Genomic DNA, 9,204 nt, shown 5'->3' with positions numbered 1-9,204 from the left:
ACCTCCAGTGACTATTGCTGGTGTATAGCTTATGTTTCTTTTTAGATTGTGAGCCCTTTGCGAACCCTTTGGAGACAGGGACCGATCTTATTTATTTATTATTTCTTTGTGTAAACCGCCCTGAGCCATTTTTGGAAGGGCGATATAGAAATCGAATTAATACACTCACTACTTTCAAGAATAATTCAAAAAGCACCCCCAGTTGTAAGGAATCTTTAGAAGCACCTTTAAAGTTTACAGAGACTTTTTCAGTGCCCTGGATGGATAAAAAGAGCACAGGTACAACAGTCTTACATTACAGATAAAATGCAATAGACCAGTTGTAAGGATCTACAGTAGCACAAAAAGAATGAAATCTAACACGAGTAAGCTAACAAACTGTTCCCTCACTAAACCCTTCAGAAGCCCTGGCTTCCTCCCCACTTGAAACCATGTTTCAAACTTGCTTCCAAGTTTGATACTTCAGGATGGGCTTTGCAATGTTGGGATATTGATGTGAAGGGAGTGGGGGTCCCTTCACATCAATATCCCAACATTGCAAAGGAAGACACATTAACACAATGGGGCACTGGCATTTGTCTGCCTGCCACCATTACATTTGTCCTTTGCAGTGGTAAGTTTAAGTTGCCATGAATGAAGGGGTAGTGATCTTGTTTGTTCTTTCAGAACTGTGGCAGTTTCCAACAACAGTCTGGGTCCTCTTCTGTGGCCACAGCTATGTCTTTTGGGCTCAGAGTGTGCTACACCAGTGTGTGTACTCAGTTGGGTTGTGCTGGTGTTGCTGAAGTGAAATGGCTTGGCCATCGAGTAGGGGTGTGCACAAAACCAGTTTTCCCAGTTCGGGTCCAACCTGAACCAGATTCAAACCAGACCGGACCAGCTCAGTATTGACCCCCCAGGACTTGGCCCCCTGGCTTGGCTCAAGGTTGAACTGGTTTGGGCCCAGTTTGAAGCACCTACAGCACATTAAAAGGTGTTTAAAATTGTTACTCACAGTGGCCATGGTGGAGATGGTCGCCCACCGACCCCCACTGGCCTCCCCCCCACAAGTGTCCAGGGCTCAATTTGTGCCAGTTTGGGCCTTATTTGGCCCATTTTGGGCCTCTGCTCATGCATGGAGGCCATTTGTTTGATGTTTGCACATGCACACTAGCCATTTGCATGACCCGGTTTGAAATGGCTCCCTCTCAGGGGATTGCTTTGTAGGGGTGTGCAATTCGAGATTTCGGGTGATTCGGCTTGGACCCGAACCGAATCACCCCTGTTCTGTTTTGTGCCCGAATCTGGGCACAAAAAAAAACTTCTGAGGTGTGAATTCTCATTCTATCATAGCAAATGAGATTTTTTTCTATTAAACAACTCTCATGACCCCACTTTCACTTTTTCACACTTTCCTTTACTATGAATAATATGAGGAAGTAATCAATTTAGCACACTTCACCTTATGAAGACAAACCTCATACAAATAAATTCACCATAATTCACCCCTCTGCCCAATCACTCTTAAATCGGGGATGGGTGGTAGCCTCCATCCATTAGGCACTATCTACCAGCCCACCCCACTCCTTTGGGGCAGATCCACTTTCTGCCCCCAATCTGCCCCAAAGACACCCAAACTTCAAAAATTCTAAAAAAATCAGCCCTCTGCCCAATCCCCCTGAAATTGGGGTGGTAGACTCTACCCATTGGGCACTACCACCCCACCCCACTATTTTGGGGCAGATCCACTTTCTGCCCCCAAACTGCCCCAAAGTCACTAAAACTTCAAAAATTCTCAAAAAATCAGCCCTTTGTCCAAACCCCCTGAAATTGGTGTGGTAGCCTCCACCCATTAGGCACTACCACCCCACCCCACTATTCTGCCCCGGGCCTCACTTTCTGCCCCAATATGCCCCAATCTGCCCCAAAGACATGAAATTTTCAGAAATTTACCAAAAATCAGCCCTTTGCCCAATCCCCCTGAAATTGGGGTGGTAGCCTGCACCCATTACGCACTACCACCCCACCCCACTACTTTTGCCCAGATCCCATGCTATGCCCCCGAATTGCCCCAAAGTCACGAAAACTTTAAAAAATCGCCAAAAGCAACCGTGAACCGAATCACCTGAATTTTTTGTGCCCGAAATTCGGGTGATTCGGCTCGTGCCCAAAAAATATCGGGGGACATCGGGGGTGATTCGGTTCGGCCCCGAATCACCCAAAACTGTTTGTTTCGGGCACAGATCATTCTGTGCCCGAAATTTTTTGCACATCCCCATTGCTTTGCTCAACAACTCAGTTTTTCAGCTTGGGTTGTGCTGGGTCAAGTAGGCCTCACCTCAACATGGGAAAGCCACATGGTGAGGGGCTGTCAGGTATTTGGCTCCTAACAGCTTCAACACCCTTCTGTTTCATCCTTGTGTAGGTGCAATCCTCTTTAGGAGGTTGTTTCACACAGGGAGGAGTACCCACACTCTAGTGAGTTAAGAACTTCTATTGCCAGTTGAATTTATGTTTATCAATAAAGTGGCCCTAGTATTCTCCACTTATGTGTGTCTTGTCTTCTTTGGGGTTTCTGTGCAATATGGATGCTGCATCTGGTGTGCTGAATCAAGGATAAGATCGGTGGGCTAGAGTATCTAAACCGCTCAGCCATTGTTGCATCTAATAACATGTGCATTGACTATGATCACAGAGTAATCAGTTCAACAGTGGGGGGATCTGTTAGAAGTAGCCCCCCTTTTAGCCCCAAACCACATTGGAAAGCCTCTCAGGTGGAGCCAGGACCTCTAGTTCCCCCAACCAGACTGTATATTTTGATTGGAAGGCTGTAGCCAGGGATCAAATCTGGAGACCTCTTGTAGCTGGGCCTATGTGGTCCCCTAGTTTCCTTCAGCTCTGGGATTTGTGATTGAGAGCCCTAGGTGTGATGCCTGGGACAGAGTGGGAGGAAGTAAGGAAAGAGCCATCTCATAAAGCAGGCCTAGAAAAATCTCATAATGTGCCTGTCTCTGCTGCTAAGTCTAAGTTTGAGTCCTGAGTTCTAATCTTGTTGCCTGTCCCTCTTGTTGGAAGGATACCCAGACAGCAGGTTTTTCTTTGGTTGGGGCAAATCATGGCTTGTGGAAGCCATGTTTGCTTCTTTTAGGGTGAACTGAATCTCATATCTCCTGTTTTCCGCCACACTGTTCTTTGCTACTAATTTATCAGTGGGGTCGCACTGTTTCCTCTTAGTCTGGGAATCCCGCTCAGTCATTTCCCATACTTTCTGCCATGCTGGAGCAGCAGAAAGGCAAATGGCAGAATATGTTTCCTAAACATCTATCCTGAGGAAGTGACTAAGATTTGGCAGCAGGCATGCTAGAGACAACTAACCTTTATCTCATTTCAAAATAGTTAAAAATTAGAAAGATATAAAAAATAGCAGCTGGCATCTAGGCTAATGAAGCAAACATGCAAGAAAGGAAGAGGGTGTGCATCATGCTTCATTCTAGACTACAGCAGTGAGGATATTCATGTATGGAAGATAGAGGGCAGTCTCACCTTGCTGATCACACCTTCACTCTGAAGTGTTCTGTTCTTTAAATGCATTTTGCCCACTAAGGTGTGTAGTTTTCGTACTTCTTTTCGTACTTGTCCAAACAATATATTTTGGGATATATTTATCAGAGTGTCATAAGTGCTTCCCCCCCCCCCCGGACTTTGGAGTGGGCCCTCAAACCCACCTGGGGGTCCCAAAGTCCTCTTTAGTCTATCCTGAGTGGTGTGGTAGCCATGCTGCACTGCCGGCCCACGCTGTGCCACGTTGCTGGGCGTGACCTCTGCTTTAGAAACACAGGGGGCAGAGGGGAAAGAAATATGAGGGTTGGGAATATGTTGAGTTGTGTGTTGAAATGCTTTTGCTAATGCAAATTTGCATAAATATGCCTATTTTATATTCTTACATTCTTGTGAGTCCAGTTGCTGTTTGTGCCCTCAAGAACCCACATGTTAAAAATACTGCATGTGTCACGGTGTGTGTGTGTGGGGTGGTGGTGCTTAACTTTTGGGGTGGGGGGTCCACAGAGGCGTATCTAGGGAAAATAGCACCTAGGGCAAGCATTGAAATTGTGCCCCCTGTCCAAACATCTGAAACCCACCTTTCAGATAATTTTACCATAATATCAGCTGAAAAATACAAGTCTGAAGGTCACATACAAGTCACATATCTGAATATGTGTACAGTGACTTATATTATATTAATTTTTTTTTAATTACCTGTAGCCCCTTTAGTGGGATTCATAAAGGCCATGGGGGGGGGTCCTGCAAAGGTTTCCCCTCCCCCCTGCTGGCCTCTAGGGCCTCACAGGGACCATTTGAGCACGTGCGGTGGCCATTTTTTAAAATATTTTTTTTTAAAAATGGCAGCAGAAACCAAAATGGCTGCCACACATGCTTAAATGGCCTCTGTGAGGCCTGGTATGGCCTAGGGTCTCACAGAGGCCATTTGAGCATGCAAGGTGGCCATTTTGTTCTCGGCAGCCTTTTAAAAAAAATTTAATTTTAAGAAATGGCGCCCCCCCTTCAAGTGGCACCTGGGGCACATGCCCTGCCTGCCCCACCCTAGATACACCCCTGGGGGTCCAAAGGCCTTTAGGTACAGGCTCCAAAATTACATAGGTGCACCTCTGCACAATGTTAAGAAATGTGTATTAGCAAAAAGTTAGAGAATTGAAACTTATTCAAACCACCTCTTTGAATGGCCTCCAATTCCTTCATTGCTTCTCTTGATATTTTGCATAAAGCTTCCCTGAGATGACTGGACTGATGTTTTTACTGGCTAGGATTGTTAAGAGTGGAACAACAGATGGCTGTACGTTCTTAAAGCTGCAGTTGTTCGTGTTAACCTTTATGCTTTGCTCTCCAGATAATATCAAGAACCCAAATGCAACTTAAACATTACTTATTTATTAAACCAATACTCTCTAGCAATATGAGGCAATGGTCTCGCAAACGAAAGTGTATCTGGTTTCCCACAGGTTTATACAGGACTCAGTACAATCAAGAAGTTAAGACTACTCAGTACAATCAAGAAGTTAAGATTACTCAGTTTCAGTGATATTATTTTGTCCATCTAAATTCTAAATGCCAATGCCTGTAACAGCCATGTGAGAATTTATGAGGTGCTTGACTTTTGCAATCCATTCTCATATTTATTATGACAATAACATATCCATTGTGACAGGTACATCTTAAAAAAACCCAGCACAGATAGAAAACCCTACATTTATTCCTTATATTTTATTTTAAAGCATCTAAATGCTCCTTTATTTATTTAAAATATTTATACTTTGCCCCTCCAGTGCAATGCTGCACAAGATGGCTCTCTAAAATGATAAAATAAGTAAAATAACTAAAACAGGATCAAGTCAAAAACAGATGTAAACTTTGAAAGTTAAAAAGTTTAAAAAAAAATTAAAGCCCACTAGATATAGCTGCTAGTAAAAAACTAAAAAAGCCTCTCTAAAAAGGTAGATTTTCACATGCTTTTTAAAAGCCATGAGGGAGGGCGCATGGCAAAGCTCATCCGGGAAGGTGATCAAAGCCGAGGAGCTAAAACAAAAAAGGCCTTGTCTCTAGTCTCTGTCAAATGAATCTCACAGCTAGGCAGAGATGAAGGGGGAGAGGGAAGCAGTTTTCACTCTCTCTCCTCCATCTAAAATGGCTGCTCAGTCCGCAAGGACATTAACGCCCTAACGCAAAAAGGGCCTTTGGAGTGAGAGATAAATTGCTTCCTTTCCCATTCTCCTCATGCTGGGCTACAGAGCAAAGCTTCTAGGTTCCTGGCACTCTGTGAGGTCAGAGCCCTTCTTCTCCCTTGAAGCATTGCAATGCAGAAGATGTGGGCCACCATCTCTGAATATAGGGTTCCATAAAGCTAACAAAGCAAGTGAACATGAGTATGCAATGCAAATATCTAGTTAAAATAACTCATCCATAAAAATTATTAAAATTATCCCAGAAAAATTCAAAACCATGATACTTGAGGCCTATATTTTTCTCAGATGTAATTCTATAGACTTTCAAGTGGACGGGATTCAATGCCTTTGATCAGGTCTATTGCATGAAAAAGAGCAAGAGTGCACCTGTTTTCCCCATTTTCATCACATGTACATGCAGGGATAGGAACATAGGAAGCTGCCATATACTGAGTCAGACCATAGGTCTATCTAGCTCAGTATTGTCACTCTACACAGACTGGCAGCGGTTTCTCCAAGGTTGCAGGCAGGAATCTCTCTCAGCCCTATCTTGGAGATGCCGGGGAGGGAACTTGAAATCTTTTGCTCTTCACAAAGTGGCTCCATCCCCTAAGGGGAATATCTTGCAGTGCTCACACATCAGGTCTCCCATTCATATGCAACCAGGGTGGACCCTGCTTAGCTAAGAAGACAAGTCATGCTTGCTACTAGGGATGTGCAAAACGTTTCGGGCACAGAACGATCTGTGCCCGAAACGACCAATTTCGGGTGATTCAGAGCCAAATTGAATCACCCATGATGAGACCCGATAATTTTCGGACCTGAAACAAATCACCCCTGTTTCGGGTCCAAATTTTTTGGGTGTTTCGGGTCTCCTTTTTGTGCCCTAGAAAAGTGCCAGCCTTGTCTTTTTCTTCCCCCTCCATTTTCAGTTTGACGTCTCTTTGAATTTCCCGCCTTTTTGCCTCCATTGATTTCAATGCATAAATTGCTTTCCTTTTACTTTAATTGAAAAGGTCCTGGGGCCAAAAGAGTGGGGTGGGGTGGTATTTCCTAATGAGTGGAGGTTACCACCCCAATTGCAGAGGGATTGGGCAAAGGGCTGGTTTTTGGTGAATTTCTGAAGTTTTAGTGTCTTTGGGGAAGATAGGGGGCATAACGTGGGATCTGGGGCAGAAGAGTGGGGTGGGATAGTAGTGCCTAATGGGTGGAGGCTACCACGCCAATTGCAGAGTGATTGGGCAGAGGGCTGATTTTTGGTGAATTTCTGAAATTTACGCGTCTTTAAGGTTTCCCCCCATTAAGTATAATGGAGGGTGTATCGCTTCACGTCGGGGGGAAAGGGGTGGCCTAGAGCATTGTGGGGTTGGTGGTAGTGCCGGGTAGGGGCAAGGAAGCTACCTGAATTTTTTCAAAGGATTTGGGCAGAGGGCTGATTTTTGGTTAATTGTTGAAGTTTATGCGTCTTTAAGGTTTTTCCTCATAAGTTATAATAGAATGGAGCTTTCAGCAGCCCCATAAGTGCACTTGGGGGGTGCTGGGGTGGCCCAGAGTGAGTGGTGCTGTAGTGCACATAGGGTGCCAACCACCCCCATGGGTTTCTAACCCATGGGGTACAGGGTTCTGGTGTTTCTGAGGTATTCTGAGTGTGGATTCTATGATAGCAAATGAGATTTTCAATGACACACCATGAATCCACTCTAATTTGCTATCATAGAATCTAAACCTTAAAGACATGAACTTCAACAATTAACCAAAAATCAACCCTCTGCCCAAATCCTTTGAAAAAATTCAGGCAGCTTCCTTGCCCCTACCCGGCACTACCACCAACCCCACACCACTCTAGGCCACCCCTTTCCCCCCGACGTGGAGTGATACACCCCCCATTCTACCTAATGGGGGGAAACCTTAAAAACGCGTAAACTTCAAAAAATCACCAAAAATCAGCCCTCTGCCCAATCACTCTGTAATTGGGGTGGTAGCCTCCACCCATTAGGCACTACCACTCCACCCCACTCTTTTGGCCCCAGGACCCGTTTTTCTTACCCGAATCAATTCGGATTCGGATTTGGGTGAATCCGAATCCGAACCGAATCGGGGGTGATTCAAGTGAGCAAAATTCGGGCACAGAACAGGGGTGTTTCGGTTCGGGTCTGAACCGAAACACCGAAAATACCGAATTACACACCCCTACTTGCTACCACAAGACCAGCTTACTATCTATGGACATATAAGGCTTACTTAGAATGCTTCCGGTCTTCTTATAATCCCACATATGTAGGCTAACACTGAATGTCTGATTACTGAATTTGTCTCCCCTCAGGGAATTTGTGCAATTCTCTTTTGGAGTCCTATAAACTAGTGATCATTACATCTATCCCATTCCGGAGATAATATGCAACAAGCGGCTACCTTTCTGCAGCCTGCTGGTAGAGTGAGTAGAGAGTGGCAAGAAGCCTAGGCCCTAGCGTCTATCTCTCCACGCCTTTTGGGGAACACAATATGGAACACATATTGCGCAATAACTCTTGTGAGGAAGGGACATGAGTTAAGAGTGCATTAGGATCCTTAATTATGTTTTTTCCTCAGATCCAAGTCCTTGCTTATATAATTATGTACTGTATATACAAACAAAAGTACTATTTTTTCCTTATTTGAAAAATATATCAAGTGTTAATTAGTTTATGAGAAAGAAAAAAGAGCTAAGTATAATAAATTATTTGGTTTGCATTACTAAAAAAAACCCCATAAGAATGCTGCTTATAATTTAAGTTCCTAACGTATGCATTATTCTCTTTAGCATAATTCTTTCTCCCTCATAATAAATGTTTGATGATCCCCAATCCAAGCTACATGGAAGCAGGAATTTAAAGGCATATTATGTCTAAATCAAAATCTTCAAATAATTTCCCAATATTTTAAAAGGAAGAGCCTTTGGGAACATGTTAAACAGCATTTTTCTTGAGCCTGCTAATATATAAGGACATATTCACAGACTAATCCTTCTGTTGGCCTGGAGTCATTTTTAATGAATGTTCAGTTAAGTGGTATCTCCGCTCATTCAAATAAAGATTTTGGAGGAGGAATGTATTCTCATAACATTCAAAAGCCAAAGCAGGGCAATAGCTTAATGAGGACCACCTAAAATGGCCCAAAGTAATAGTGAACATTAAGCTTTTGAGTGTTTCAGAGCCATTCTTCTGGTTAGATGTTCACAGACAATGGAAAAGAGAAGGAAAACTGGGCTTGATAGAAAAGCTCCGAAGCCTGCAGTTTGTAACCAGACAGGGCATACAGGGCATAGGAGGCTTTTTTTTTTGTACACACACACACACACACACACACACACATACACATACACACACACACACACACACACACACACAATTTGTTTTCAGATTTCTACATTTGTATTTAACATGTTGTAAACTTCGAGAAGTTTTTAAAAAAGAATAAATACATTGGAAAAAACAACAAATATTGGCAA

This window comes from Hemicordylus capensis, chromosome 5 (assembly GCF_027244095.1).
Source record: "Hemicordylus capensis ecotype Gifberg chromosome 5, rHemCap1.1.pri, whole genome shotgun sequence".
Classification (NCBI taxonomy): domain Eukaryota; kingdom Metazoa; phylum Chordata; class Lepidosauria; order Squamata; family Cordylidae; genus Hemicordylus; species Hemicordylus capensis.
The sequence above is the reverse complement of the archived record's forward strand: the minus strand, read 5'-3'. Positions refer to the sequence as shown.